The sequence below is a fragment of the Furipterus horrens genome, unplaced genomic scaffold (genome assembly GCF_987537825.1).
Source record: "Furipterus horrens unplaced genomic scaffold, mFurHor1.1.pri manual_scaffold_6, whole genome shotgun sequence".
NCBI lineage: Eukaryota > Metazoa > Chordata > Mammalia > Chiroptera > Furipteridae > Furipterus > Furipterus horrens.
Window position 1 is genome coordinate 154,589,858 of NW_028327176.1, and position 16,930 is coordinate 154,606,787.

At 33.2% G+C, this 16,930-nt stretch overlaps 1 pseudogene; it reads left to right on the forward strand.

Moving 5' to 3' along the window:
- The first annotated feature begins 659 nt into the window (after positions 1-659).
- LOC150007644 (small nuclear ribonucleoprotein E pseudogene) lies at positions 660-928 on the forward strand (annotated as a pseudogene).
- Positions 929-16,930: the final 16,002 nt, after the last annotated feature.

The window sequence follows — 16,930 nt, forward strand, 5'->3', positions numbered from 1 at the left end:
CACAAAGATTATTGTCCAACTCAACTTTAGAAAAATAATTAGCAGCTACACACTAGGGGGAACCTACATTGTTATAGAGGGGACCACATGGATGACTTTTTGAGTGAATTATTGTTAAACAGACTGTCTGAGAGTTGAAAACCCTTGTCCTACATGTAATAGCAATTAGGAGAGTTAATGGATATTCTACTTAGAATACTGGAGAGGAATAAAGTATGCATGGTATTCCCATTGCAATAAACAATGTGTAGAAGTCCCACTATAATAGTTCGGCATGGTGTTATTATTCTTTCTTAGTTAAATATTTCTACTTTAAATATAATAAAATATCATTATTTATTGTTCCTAAATCTCTTAATTACTCAATATTACTTAATCTAATTTTTTCAAAAAATAATTGCCTCCTCAAGGTAGAACTATTTTTATAATAGGCAAATAGAACCCAATTCAAATGCATAGATTGCTAAATTTTATACACTCTTTTCCCAAGTATGCATCAAAGAACCAAAATAAATGTTTTTGAATTACAGCAGGGAGTATAAAAATGTATAGAAGGGTAGATGAAGAAACAGGTAGATGGACAGATAGAAAGACAAACAGATATTCCAGAAGTAGCTTTTTGAGATAATGTGTACTGAGGTCTTTTGTCAGCTTCAAGCATGGCGCACCATGGCCAGGGACAAAAAGTGCAGAAGGTGATGGTGCAGCCCATCAACTCATCTTCAGATGCTTGTAAAATAAATCTCGGATTCTGGTGTGGCAAGTGAATACACGGATAGAGGGCTGTATTATTGGTTTTGATGAATATATGAACCTTGTATTAGATGATGCAGAAGAAATTTATTCTAAAACAAAGTCAAGAAAACAACTAGGTTGGATCATGCTAAAAGGAGATAACATTGCTCTCCTCCAAAGTGTCTCCAACTAGAAGTAACTAATGAAGCAAGAAATTGTTGAAAAGCAATACAATTTGTGTTTTTTAGGTGTTCTTTGTTGTGGGTATAGTCCTTAAACATTCATTCATATCATTATGATTACCTTTTTGTTATTACCAGGTGACAATAAATGCTGCGTGATTGTTTTTATAAGAAAAAAAAAGACAAACAGAAAGTGCATATGAGTATAATAGATGATACATAACCAGAATGCTAGCAGCTTAGACCTAAGAGACTAAATTGAAGATGCAATGGGAAGAATCATAGGTCTCTAATTACACAACTGTCTAATTCCTTCACCTGTTACTCCTGAAGAAATAAAATTCATTAAGCTCTGTATCATTACATATACATGAAAAAAACCCAACACTATACGGCATTATTTTTTTTAGTACTGTTAATATTTTTATTCTGACTCTTAAACATTTGGCAGTTGAATCTTTCATTTAAATTTATAAACTTAATCTGCTATGGCTAATGTCTCCAGTAGAAACTTTTAAAGTGAAAAGACAATATCTATATTTTCTTAAATATTTATCTTTGAAGTAGTTGGGTGCAAATCTGATTCCCCTGTGAATTTACAGTATTCCATCCTGACAACTTAAAATATCTCAAAAGCATACTTACTTTGTTTTAAACATCATTATGGGGTTCTCCAAGACTTTACCTTTGAACTTGCAAGATATTGTGTTTCATGTGCATCTCACACATGACTCAAAGTTCAAATCAGAGATAATAAAGTCTGTCGACAAAGCTTTGGCGTAAGTGGAATTAGTTGTATAGTGTTCATAACATTCAGGCTTTGTCTTGACTCTGTGGAAAATAATTAGAAAATAATGTTGACTATGCGACCAACCAAGAAGCCACAAGTAATTACATGGCAATGTAATTATAGGCATCTATGAGGATTAGTTGTTCCAATGACAACACCATATACACAAGCCAGGACTGGCTAGTTTAATCAAAAGATACAGAGAAAATACTGAAAGTTCCACCTTCAAACAATAAAACTTAGCTTTCGCCACTTAAGCACCCCTCGGTTTTTTTGCTTTGTACCAAATCCTCTAATCTAATTTACAATTTTGTCATAGATTATAGAATCAAAATTTTTGCTAAAACCAAGTATCATTTTAGCTAGCATTTCTCTTGATCTACAAGGCCTATTACTCTGTCATTGAAGTTTGATTTAAAATAATCTAATTCACTGTGTTCTTTAGAAGTTATGCAGATTTTCACAAGAAACTCTTTAGCCTTCAAGATATGGTGAAGTTGACTTTTATAATATATTGTTATCAGATTATTCTCATTTTAAAGATAAATAAATTAAATCCATAAGTCTCTCATTCCTCTCTCTCTCTTCTCTCTCTCTCTCTCTCTCTCTCTCTCTCTCTCTCTCTCTCCATGTTATTAATAGGACATCTAGTGATAATAAATAATATGGCTAAATCCATTTCTCTGTAGAGATCTAATTGCAAGACATTAAAGCATTGTTTCCTTTTATTGATCACCCAGAAAAGTCCTCATTTGGCCAAGAATCTAGAAGTTTAACTGTCTCGCCAGCACCAAAAACTAAGTATTTATTGAGTGTTTAGAATGTGCTGAATATTTTTCAGCTCTCTTGATCATCTATAAGAAGTAAGATTATAAAGGAAGGTTTCCTTAAGGAATTTACAACCTAGACAGGAAGATTGTATAAGCATACTTGTGACAATTCGCACATTATATGGCCCTGTCTGCAAGTACTGAATAGATAAATATTTCTAATTGTTTATAAATTTCTGTTTTCTAGAAAATGAGTTCTCCTGACCTTAATTTAATCTGATTCCTTTTTAGATTGCATCATTTGGCATCAACAGAAGCAGCTTTGCCAGGGATATTAGAAATTGGCTGGGGTAGGGGAAAGCAGAGCTTGTATGCCATGTTTATAATTATAAGGAGACTGACAAGTTCCCTAACTTTTTCTGTGTACCACAGCCATGGGTCTACAGGAACGATATTTTCTTTTCTCTTTTTCTTTTTGGTTCTGGTAAATAAGAGTTCTGTATTTTTTAAAATTTTTATTTGTTGAGTTTAAAGAGAGAGGAAGGGAGAGAAAGAGAGATACATTGACTGGTTGTTCCACTTATTGACGCATCCATCCATTGGTTGACTCTTGCATGTGCCGTGGCCAAGGATCAAACCCACAACCTTGGGTTATTGAGTTGACATGCTAACCAACTGAGCTATCTGACTAGGGCAGGAGTTCTGCATTTTTTATATTCCTGAGAAGTTTCCTTTTAAGGTACTCATGCTTTTTACCGATTGATTCTTAATTCTTTGATATGGAAGTTTTAGAACTTTAGATTATACACATCCCTGAGGAGTGTTTTTTTTTTTTTTTTTTTTTTTCAAAATGGTGACTGACAGCCCTGACTGGTGTGGCTCAGTGGGTTGGGCATTGTCAGAGAAACAACTGATTAATTTTTCTCTCCTTTTCTTTCTCCTTCCCTTCACTCTCTCTAAAAATAAATAAATAAATAACATCTTTCTAAAAATGGTGATTAACAGCCTCTATCCACAAAAGATTCAGCTGCAGCTTGAAAGAGCAGGAACCCACACATTACAAGTGATATTTATATAGGTTCCTTTCAGATCATGATTTAAGACACATGGCTTTATTAACTTTGAAATTGAATTTTAATGTGATATTTCTAATGAGATGAGCAATCTTTGATTATTTTTTAATCTTTGGCTTTGATATGTCCCACCTAAAGTCCCATTTCCTGTTTGTGTAACTACACATGTTCATACCATCAGAATGGAAACTTTAATTATCACTCAGACCCAAAAGACCAAGAATGCCTAGTACCCAATGGTCTGAAAGAGATCAGCAGGGACGAGCCCATAAGGATGGATTCAGTGCCAGGTGATATGAGACAATGCAGACATTCAAACAGAGCCCACTGGACTAGAAAGTCAGTATAGCTGTCCTCATAGGAAAGGGGCAGCCCCTGTCACATCAAAAACATTCCTCAGAGTGATGTGCATATTTTTGTTCCTTACTCAATTTTCTTTTTCTTTCTATTATATATTTGTTCATTGTCAATCTGCATCCAAATCAATTCCTCCCAAATAAAGTATGCTAAAAGGGAGCCTTTTCTTTCTTATTCTCCAATGCTTTAAAATGCACATAGCATATAGTGCTTGATTGAAAAAAAACTGTTGAAAGAATTAATATTAATAAGTTGTAAGAACTTTGCTGACCAAAATGATAGAATTTTAGTGCTATAATAGACTTTATAATCACTTACTGAAACTATATATTTAAAAGTTGAATCATGTCTCACCAATATCTTTTCCTACTGACATTTCTCCAAGGATCCAAACAAATTTCTTGCTGATGAAGTCTGTTTCATATTTGGAATTTCTCAGTACTCAACAGGCTTTCCTTCTAGGTAGCAGAGCCGTATCTCTCTGTACCTTGTATGCTTTGACACAAGTTCTGCTTCTCATATCAGCACTCACATACCTGCTGTGCCTTCTCTATGGCATCTCTTTCCATCTAGGAAGGTGTCAATTAAGTTCTGTCATTTCTTAAAATTAAACTTCCCCAATTATGTTCATCTTTCTTTATAAAACATGGTTCACATTTTGAAATTATCCTTGTTAATGGCTTCTGGAACTGCTCATTTGTCAATATTTATCTAAAATCCATGCAGCCAGAACTGAATCAGTGATGCAGATATGGTCTGAGAAGTAGTCTAGGTAGAAGAAGACTCTCACCACTCACTTCAGACATCCTGCTTATGTTAATGCAGTTTACAATTGCATTACCTTTTCTTTTACATCAAAGTTATAGTATAGAACATATTGAGCTAATTGTTATTTAAAAGATATCCACTCCTTGTATGTAATGTTTTTTAACTTTAATAATTTTTATTAAATATATTGAGATAACATTAGTAGATAGGATCACATAGGTTTCAGCTGTACATTTCTGTGACACTAGATCTGCATATTGCCGTGTGTGCCCACCACCTAAAGTCAAACTATCTTCCATCACCATATATTAGGCCCCCTCCACCCCAACCCCTCACTATATATATGTTTAAAATACAAAATCTCCACCTATAAAAGCTATCAAACTTTTTAAAGGACAATTATGTTTTAAAATATTACCTAATATTCAGTCCATTCACTTCTTCAGATATTCTAAATGCAATCCTCAGATAAATTCTGATCATCAGCAACTTGCATATGTGGACAGTAAAAAACTGGTCGCCCAGAGACTTCTTATCATATATTGAATTTTAGTGCAATGTCTTTGTACAGTACAATACAAGGAACTCTATATGCATCTTATTGCTAGATTTGTAAAGAAATTGTTGAGGATATCATTTATTACCTTGCACAGCCCCTTTTTTAAAATGCCTCTTGAGTTTTTGGGGAGGGGGTGTACTTAATAGTTAGAACAATTATACTGATTAATTATCTTCGTATTGCAGTAAATTACAGAAGGAATATTTCTTCTTGAACAATGATGTTGTATATATTTGTTTTTCTTAGGAAACAGTTTGAAGTTTTAATCTTAAATATCAGTATATATGGATGTGTGTTTCTCTCAGGAAACAACACGAATATTAGAAACAAACCAACAATTAAGCATAACATAATTTCTTCTATTCATTTCATGGTTTGAAGCCCATATATACATTACATGTGTCTACGCTAGTTCTTCAGAATATGACTTTATTTGGAGGTGTGATCATTGCAGATGTCATTAATTACTAAGAAGTCATATTGGATTAATGTGGGTCCTAATCCAAATCTAGTGCTCTTATAAGTGATGTTAGAGAAGGCCATGTGAAGACAAAGCCAGTGATTTGTCTACAAGCCAAGAATCACCAAAGATTGCCAACAACAACTGACCAAAGACAGCCTTAACTCAGCCTGACTAAATCTTAGTTCTTGTTTTTCCTGACTATAGACCCATAATCTCCCTTTTCTTGCAATTGTAAATTACTTCTCGACCTTTTGAGATGTAAATCTTCTCCCAGCTACATGCCAGTTTACAACCCAGGACTTCATTCTTCAGGTACTTGGGCGCTATCCCAGTTAAAATATAATTATCAAAGTCAATAATGCCCCTATGTCTCAGTCTCAGTTTAAGAGTAGGAGCCTAAGTTTGATGGGCCAATTAACAAACACAGCTGGTCTAATTGTGTGTGTGTGTGTGTGTGTGTGTGTATGTGTGTGTAAATGTTCTTTACTTTTCCATTAGCTCACCCCAAGGTTTAAACATTTTCTTGCTTTTTGTTTTAGCAGAGCTGAGTTTAACCTATCTCTTCTATTGCAATAGTCTGGAAAAAAACATTTTGTCTATTTAAATGTCCAGTGCAATTATGCTTTGATACCACCAGAAGGTAGGAAGAGGCAAATAAGGGTCCATACCTAGAGACTTTAGAGAGAGCATGTCTTTGAAGACACCTTGATTTCAAATTTGGAGCCTCCAGAATGGCGAGACAATAATTTTCTGTTATTTTAAACCCCTCATTTTAGCTTACTTTTTTATGGCAGGCGTAGGAAATGAATACAACATGTAAATATCTAGAGCTTTTCTAATAAGAAACTATTTTCCAATTAGATTATAAGGAGCCTTCATACTATCTAATGTCAAAGGATTAGAGTTATACCTCAGTACTCGTCAGCTTCAGAACTCGTCAAAACCCTGTACTCATCACATATGAACAACAAAAAAAGTTTCAGTACTATGCACTTGCTCAAGACTCATTCCACTTTCTAGAACTTATATGAGTCACCACCATGCTGACCCACAAGAGAAAATGTTTTGTCACTCATTGGTTGTTTGGTACTGATCAGTTTTGGCACTTGTCACAAGTTCTGGAACAAATTAACAATGTGTACCAAGGTACCACTGTACTTCCTATTTTCAACATTGTCAAATATATATAACATCTGAAATCTCTGAGAATTTTTACTGAGTAAACTGTATTTTTTAATTTAAATAGATACCAAAATATAGACTAACAATTCAAAAGGAACATTTGAAGACTTGACTCTTTATAATTGAAGTTTTAAAATAAAAGTGAAATACAGTACTGACATTATATTGACCTGTATTTACAAAGTGATTGACTGCATGACTTATCCACATGACAGCTATGCAGCTAAAGTTCTCAAATTTTATTTGATCATTTGGCAAATCTAGAATTTTCTTGATATTGTATTATACCCACATCAGTTTTCTACCAATTTTTTTAAAAGAAAAAATATTTCTTAAAGTACACTGATGATCAGTGGCAGAGGACAAATTTAGATTGTGTATTAAAAGAACACCTGCTAAAAATATTATACTTTTAATATTTTTTCTTTAAATCAATTGTAATCTATTTTGTACTCACTGGGTTTCTGTTCATGTCTTATATAACCTAAGAGACTGTGGGAAAGTAGAAAATAAATCTCCACTGGAAAAATGGTAAATTGGCCTCCAGTATATCATCATTGACTCTGACATCTTCATGGTTCAGGGGCCCCTTGATCTCTAGTATCTTTGTATCTTTCTGCCACAGATGGTAATTTTGTTCTCTACCTTCTCTTCTGCCATCTTCTTAAACTGTTTCATACGATAATAAACTTAAAACCCATTCACAACATAGTCAACCTCTTCTAAGATCTCAGAGGCACTCTCTTTTTGTAAAAATGTATCCTTTCTCCTCCCTCTACCCCCGTTCCCTGAAACATCTGAACAGTATTATTTTTTCATAGTTAGTCCACACTTTAGAAAACAAAAGCCAAAAAAGAAATAGTTTGTAAACAAATTTTCATTTTGGCCTTGCCTTAAGGAACATTTTCTCAAAAAGTTCTGACTACTTTCTTAAAATGAGAGAAAAAAAGGATTAAAAAACCATAAATGAATATTCAATTAATTATACTACTTCAAAGTTTAAGGAGGAATGATAACATCCAAAGACAGAATGAGGAAAAGAGAACACATAAGAGGCTGGGTAAAAGAAAGAGCAAGCAAGGTTACAGAAAGAAAAAATTACCTTGTACCAAAATTTCAAAATGTTTTTTATATTCTTGACATATGTAGTGGATGTGTTTATATGTTTATGATAGATGTATGGTTTTAAAAGGCTAAGATAGATACCTGGGTAGTTGAGAAACTTATATATATATAATGCACTCACACACTCACATAACACAAATATATGTGCATCCCATTAAATATATATATTTTATATTTGGATAAGATGAGGAATAATTTTATTGTAAACAATTAAGGAAAAATATTGTGTTCTATTGGGAGTTGTACATCTGACTGTTCTAACACAAAACATAGATCAAATTTATCTTAAGTATTTATATACACTGAAGTTTTCACTTAATATTCCATGCTAATCTGAGTTCCTTAAAAATATGTAGAAGTACAAAAATCTTTCCAATTAAGAATTAAAGAGAAATATTAATATGTTTTTCCATTTGCTCTTAAGGTTGTAATATTATATTGACTAATTTTCTCTGATTTGATAAAGCACATATAATTCTGTCAAAGTTTTACTATTATAATTATTATGATTAGAAGATTTACAGAGGATAGGAATTCTTAAGGACAGAATTTAGAATGTAGGAAATGAGCTTGACTGGGTCAAGGGATTTACAACTCAGGAACTCTATTACTTTATAATAAGCAATGAGGCAGTTTGGTTTTATAGATAGAATATTTGATATGAAGAGATTCAAGAGTCATATTTATGACTCTTATTTTCAACACTATAATCATTTAATCAGCTGATAATTTTATAGTCACTGCCTTTATTAGAATGGTTGTAACTCTTTAAACTTTGGGAACTAGAATTTTGATGCCAATACATGTAAATAATAATTGTTGCCTGAGTTTCTCATGAATGAACATAGTGAGTGTCAAAAGTCTATTCTCAAAAACTCTCTCTTCTTTTTAATTCCTTGCACAAGATATGTATGGGTCTATTAAAACTATACTCTGGAGCAGAGCCCCAGAGAACAGAGGGTTTTCCACTACATTAGTAACCTTTACCATTTTCCTAAGTGGATTGTTTTCTCTGAAAGATAAATGCATATCAGATTATATTCCAGCTAATTACTGGTACCCAGTGTGAGTACCTCCCATGTAAAGTCTCTCGGTTTTGCAGATGATCATAGTCGTTGCTGTAGTATGGGCTGGTGGGGGCAGGGGGAAGCAGTTCATTAAAAGAAGAAAATGGAAGCAAAATACAAACATCTTTCATGTGTCCCAGTCACATATGGCAGCTCCATGCTTTTATTTAGATGAGCTCACCAATCGGGGATACAGGGAGAAGTTGAAGGGAAATCTGTGAGTCATTGTATTTTTTTTCCTTTTCTTTCCTGGGGTTTGTGAATTCACCCTCTTCCTCAAGAGAGGCTTCATTAAAAGATAAATCCAGCATTTTGTAGATTGTCATTTCTCTTGATTTTTCTTTTTTGGGTTGAAATGTCATTACTACTATTTTAACAGAACTCTGGATATGAGGTCCCACTGAATTAAATTTTGTGTCAAAATTCTCCAAATTTTTCAACATTCTAGGATGAGCCAGGGTCATTTTTAACTTTCCTCTGGCTGTTCCCTGTCAATGCCGCTGCCTTCCAGACAATCAGGTCAGAACTAGAACATTTGTTAATTCATTTTTTCTTATCCTTAAAAGAGGTAATTAATTAATCACATTCATTTATAATCTATAAAATTCTTAACCGTTAGGGCAATAATATAAAAGTTTTATTAATCTCTGAGATAATTAATATATTTTATTATAGCAATCTCATTATTAAAGCATGCATTACTTAAATATATTTAAGTAATTTTGTGTTTTTATATAATTAAAGTTTTTTTCTATATTATCTGTGGAAAGAAAGCCACTGGTACCACTAAAAGCAAAAAAAGCAGATTAAGGCAAAACATTGAGAGAAATTAAATAAAATGGAGAGTCATAGCATGTTAATGGATTGAAACACTAAATTTTCATAATACATCAGTCTTCTCCAGAATGATCTATTGATAGATTCAGTTGCATAACCTATGAAAATCGAGTGGCTTCCTTGTGAGTATTTTTTTCTATAGAAATTAAAGGGCTGATTCTGAAATTCATATAGAAACTCTAAGGAACTAGAATAGCCAACGCACCAAGAAAAAAGAACAAATCTGGAGGACTTAAAATACTGGTTATAAAACCAACAGCACTAGCAAGAAGAGATAAATAGGTAAGTAGAACAAATAGAAAAGAAACAAACATGCATGTAGAATCACCTGGTTTATGGTAAGGTCATTACTGCAATTCATTTTTTTAAAATGGTCTTTTCAAAAATGATCTAGAGTCAATCTGATATTCATCTTAATACACAGTGACTTCTATCTCATCACAGACACAAAAATAAAATATAAAATGGATTATAACAACTAAATGTGAAAGCTGAAGCCATAAAATTTCTAGAAAGAAACATAATATCTTTGTGGCATTGAGGTAGACAAAGATTTGTTAAACACAAAACAATCTTAATTATAAAAGACTAAATATTAGACTTTATTTAAATGAAGAATTTCAGTTAGTGCTGATAAAACAACCATACCTACAATATGAAGAGCCATCTTACAAGTTATTAAGAAATATCAATACAATATAGTAAAGAAATGGATAAAGACCCAAGCAAATATTGCACAAAATATATCCAAATAACCATCAAACATATAAAAAGGTACCCAGCATCCTTTATCATCAGAGAAATGCAAACTAAAGTCATAAGAAGATACCACTAAATAATGGTTAACATTAAACAGATGGTCAACCAAAAATGTGGGGCAGCTAAAACTCTCATATTGTTGGTATGAGTACATATATTTATACAACTACCTTGCAAAACTAACAATATCTACTAAAACTAAATAAATATATACCAATTCTTTTTCTTAACTATTTCCTACCTGTTTACATGCCCAGTAGAAATGACTGCTGTGTTTATCAGAAGATTTGTATGAGGATGTTTGTCACAGGTATTATCCATAATAATCCAAACCTGAAAATAATCCAAATGCCATTAAATAATAAATGGAATAAACAGACCATGTCATATTCACACAATGAGACAGTACACAGTAATAAAAGAACAAAATTAATTAAAATTAAAACAGGAGGATGAACTTAACATACATTAAGTTGCATGAAAAACCCAGACTGAGAAGAGTATATTACATGTATATGAACTTCAGGAAGAGACAACTTTACTGGCAGTTTAAGATGAAATAATTACTTTTGGGGATGAATGTTGATTGAATGGGACATGATAGAGTCTTTCTGATGCTGGGAATATTTTACATTTTTATTTGATTTATTAATGACATGGATGTATATATATATTAAAATTCATTAAGTTGTACACTTAAATTTTTTATACTTCCAAAATATTTAAAAGACAGGTCATTGCAGGAGGGACCAAAATAATTCTCAGCACTGAAGGGACTAAGTCAAGTATTTTAGGAGAGTCATGTTTCCCACCTGTTCCCGTCTTCTTCAATTTTTGCCACTTGCTGTTTGTGCCTTCTGACCAAGTTCAGTCTGGTTCTACCCAAGAGTTCGGATCTGTCGCTTGGATTCCTATCTCTACATTTCCTTATATATCTTCACCACTAACCTGATCACAGAGTAAATCTCTGAGGAGACTAAGCATCACTGCACCTTACATCTTCCTCAGGACTTCTGTCGGTTTATTCTTCCCACATGGAAAGGTGTCCCTTTTCCTTTTCGTTTATACTCATCTTATTATTTTCTAGCATACTCTAAAATGTCACTGTTAACTGGGTACTCTTAAGTCTCTAATATTTTTTGCATTGCATCGATATTGCAATATGAACACTTTATGTGAATATCCAGATTTCCTCTTGGCTTACTCTTATACTTTGTTTGTATTTCTGCTCAAATGTTTTTGGTTCTTCCCAAAAACCTTACTTACAATTGCAAAAACCTCTACTTGCCTTTTGCCTTTACAATACTTTATTTTTGTCCTAATACTTTCACACACACACACACACACAAACACACGCACACCCAAAACATTCATTAATAACAAAAATAATGACTAGGACATAATGAGTGCTCAGTAAATATTTATTTAATGAATGAACACTAGAAATTCCTAATTTTGTGCAAAATACAATGTAGTCATTTATTTGTGTGTTTTGTGTTTCAATTGTTAGGATTTTTGTTTATGTATTTTTTGTAGTTACATAGGCTTTAAAGTTATTAACTCATTTACAGAAGTGCTATTTCTTGGGTTATCTGAACATATGGTAATATTGTTCTTTAACAGCTATAGTTAATAATAAATTTTTGAATTAAAATCTAATTTCTTCACTTTTTCAATTTATAAAACTCAATGGTGGCATTGTGAGAATGAGAACAGTAAGAAGAATATTTTTTGCCTGCATTGGAATAGAAGTTATTTGAAGTTCTTTGTAGCACTGGTATCTTTAAAATTTACTGATAGTTTTTATTTGAATTCAACTCATTGTTATTGGTCCCTGCAGATGTGTGAAAAGTTTACCGCCTAAATGGCACCCATAAAGTGAAACTGAATAATACAACAATAAAAATGGAGACAGGTGAAATAAAATGAAACCCATGAAGGTTTCTCTAGGAGAGACATCCTATTTTACATTGTAAGTCAAATCCTTCTTTCTCACACATTCCATGCATTGCCAAATTCTAAAGCTTATAAGTTGCAATAAAACTTGATAATAAATTTGAGTAAAGAATTACATGTCAAAATATACAAATGTATGTGAACTTTTTAAAATTTCCATTTGTCATTTTTTTTTTCTGTTCTACAGAAGTGCGTTCAAATCACTCCAAAAAATATATTAGGAAGGCAAGCAATCAGCCCAGCCAAGCTGAAAAGAGGAATGAATTTGCCAGGAAATAAAAGGAGAACAGCTAAAAATACATTTTGTGTTATTTAAATTGCAAATGTAGCTAAATTTTTATCAGTGTCTCTAATATCACTTTTTGGCAGCTTTGAATAAGTGATGAAAGTAACATCTTTTTCTTGTCACTGTTATCAACAATTTAGATATTATAATAAATTTATTTTAGGTGCATAAGGATGTATTTCCTCTTCAAAATTTTGGCAGTTTTTTAAAATTTTTATATTGAGGGTTTCCATCTATTTTGTGGAAGATCTGATCATTTCCTGAAAAGACCGTGTCCACTGGGGGTGAGGTGGTGTGAGGAAGCAAGATTAGTGCCAGAAGAATAATGACTTCCTGTAGAGAATCCATAAACATGCTTTTTTCTACCATTTCCTTCATTTTATACTAAAAGTTTGAGCTCATATTCAATACTTAAGCTTCTTGAAAAGATGACTTACAAATATTGGAATTTTTAAAGTGACTTCTAAAAGAAACTGTTACTAAATGTTTTCAGGTTGTTTGTAACCTGGGCCTCCTCACATTCAACCCTTTTGACTGTGACAGGAGAACCTACCTCAGTTTTTTCCCCAAACACAATATGCCATAACCGTGACCATCATTGTTATTTGAACTAAGCAGAATAAACTTAGAAATGAGTTTGACAGAAGCTATTCCTAGATTTCCTTTAGGAAAATAAGGTTGAGTTCCTGTGTTCTGGCCTCATAACAGTGATCATTTCCATTGTCACTTTGCTGCCTTCATCTTGCTAGGGCAGGCTAGTTCCCAGGGGAAGGCCTTCTGCTTAGTTCCACCCACAGCCCCTCAGGTGAAGCCTTGACAGAAACTACTTAGATCCTAGAGCCCCAGTTAGCTAGGGAGCCAACCTGTAGTGTCTGAACAGATATTTTCAATGAAAGACCTCTCTCTTTCCATGGTTCTTAGATTTCACTAGCACCAAGAACCTAGGCTAACCTGGGACATTTATCTCTCCTTGAGTTTCTTCATGTGGTGCAGCTTGGCCTGGTTGGACTGTCCAGGCCTACGAAAGCCCACTGCAAGGAGCTTGATAGGGCTGTCTCGTCCACAGATGGTGGAGCAAATGCTTTCTGTCTGCGTCTGACCTTGGTCTCTGTCCTCTGATTCCAGCAAGTGTAACTTTTGAGTTTCAGGATAGGGTTTCTAAGCAAAACAAAGCAAAATTTAACAGGGTTTTACTACTAATAAAGTATCACTTTTTTGTCTTTCTTGTACCATTTAGAGATCTGGGGTGTTGGGTGGCTGCCCCACACCAGGAATCAAGTATACAAAAAGACTCCAGAGGAATAGCCTCCCAATCTCACTTAGATACCTCTGAAAATGGCATTTGACAGTTTTGTAATAGCTTTTTAAGAATATTCATCTAGAGTGTAATTCACTATACTTTTGATATAAGCTTTTATTTATTTATATAATTGTGTTAATAATTTTGGAGCAAGACAAGACACAAGCTAAAATAGTTATAAGCAAATATTTTCCAAGAATTTCTGAGGAAGAGATACAGTATTTACTATTTTTACTAATTTTACCAGCCCTGGCCCAAACTGATTTTTTTTGTAAAAAATATTCATGACTACTCTATCCTGGCTGGTCTCTCCATCCTCTGCCCTTACCTAATAATATTAATAAGGTCAGTTTATTCAGTGTTAATTGTATGTGCCTTGTGACATTTCTTTATCTATGTATTATTAACCGCTGTTTATTTTGAAATTGTCATTTTCTTTGTGTCTTAGTTCACATTTCTACTTTCACGTGGAAAAGAAAACCATGTCTCAAATTAAGACAAATAAATACAAAATGTTAGTGTTGGATAAAATATAATTTTTAGTCTTTAGGCCCTTCTCATTTTCCTTGTCATAAAGCAATTGGTTGAGACCAGGACTCTGGCTCTTTTCAATTTATTCTAAGTTGAATTTGCAGGAAATATTTTTATTGTGTTACTCTACTGGGACAGGCTATTAATAAATTAATTTATAAAAGAAATTTTCCTTCACAAAGACCTTAGTAGCAAGGCTTTAACAAGATTTGCTGAGTATTCCATGAGTAATATATTGAAGAAGGTCAACAAAAAGCAGACATTTTTATTGCATACTGTATTTTATTTCACCAATTATTTGGCCTCCATGTGGTAACCTTTCAGAAACTCTTCAGACCAATTTCTTAAAACCATGTATTGAATTTAAATATAATAGAACCTCAGAAATCCCTATATCATTTTTTTCTTTATGATGAAATCCAAGATATTCTCTGATTAGCAGTTTTCTAAAGCATAATTCAAAGATAGGTTAGACGGTTCTGGACCTTTCAGTATGGCTTATTCTTCATTTCTAGTTATTTGTCAAAGAGTATTTTCAACTTTAATTATTATATATGTAAATGTATATTTGATTTTGTGAGCACAGGTAGAGATGAATCTAAAAGTATGCTCCTTCTTTTCAAGAAATATTTTGTTTACTCTATTCCTTCTAATTGATCATTGTCATTCATTCATTCAATTCAGAAATATTGACTAAAAGCATATATTATATACTATTCATTGTATTGTATCAGGATCTAAAAATACTTTGCAGAGCAAAATAAACATGTAAATTGTATTTAGTCTTGTGAGGAAGCCAAACATTAGTTGAGAAATTACACCAATATGTAAAATTTAACTGTAATCTGTTATATAAATCAAGATACACTAGCAACTATGAAACCGTATAGGATATGTGTATCATTTCTCCAGTGAGTTGGGGGCAATGTGTTGGGGGAATCCTGATGACTTAATGTTTGGAGTTAAACAAATAGGTTTATAGATGAGAAGTAGCATGTGAAAATATCCTGAGGTAAGAGGGCATATACGTTTCTGAGGAAACTGAAGTAAAGCCAATTCAGCAGAGGAATAAAAAGCAAGAGATAGAGTGGCATAAGAGGCAGAAGAGTTTGGCAGGGGTCAGATTACATAAAATATTAAAGATCATATTAAGGATACCAGAGTTTATCATAAAATAATAAAGTTACTAAAAAATTCAAATTGAGACAAAGATAACATACCAGAATTATATTTTGAATAGATCATGTCAACTGTATTCTAGAGATTGGATTGAGAGGGAACTAAGAATAGATGTGGAAAAATACAGTTAAAAAAACTCCTGCAATAATTCACATGAAAGGTGATAGAGTCCTAGACTAGAGTAGCTCTAGGATGAGAAGAGAAAGGTAAAGACAGTAAATTAGATATGACAAGCAAGAACAATATTTTAAGGGTGTTTTGATTTCTGGCTTGAGACACCAGCCATACAATGGGGCTTCTTTCTAAGATGAGGGACACATGAACAGAATCATTTGACAAGATTCCTTAGAAACACAGAAGTGGAGAAGAAAGAATGTGTTTATCAGTCGTAGATCTCAGAAGAGAGATCTAGGTTAGAGATAGAACTGAAGTAATCACTGTGTGACTAATGTTTTTTGTTGTTGTTGTTTTGTTTTGTTTTGTTTTTTAAAGAAGAGAAACCAAGGACCATGATTGGAGAAATGTTAATTCTCCAAATCTGGGTGGAGCTGGGTGGTTACTCAAATCGGCCCTCTCTTCTCCACTCTCACTTTGACTACTGCTGTTCACAATGTTATTATCTCTACCGAGATAGTGCCATGTCTCCTAACTAACATTTTATGTTAGGGATAACACCTTATATCCCATCTTGCACATGGCAAATGTTGCACGTCTGCTTCAGTACTTCTGTATTCCCCAGTTTCTAAAGAATAAAGACCAGTTCAGCATACAAAACCATTCCTTCAACATCAGAGCCTTGCACATGTGTCAGCATTTACTTCTTATCACCAGATTGTTTAAATTTCTGTGAATTAGCACAGTGACTACTCTCATGAAGCTCACAGTTTAGTAGGTCTAGGTTATGTTAGATTCTCAGTGAAGCTTTACTGAATAAATGTGTGACTCTGTAGTTACCTCCTCAAAAGCAAGCAGTTGAAAACATTATTGTCAATTTCTCAAAAGCAATCAATC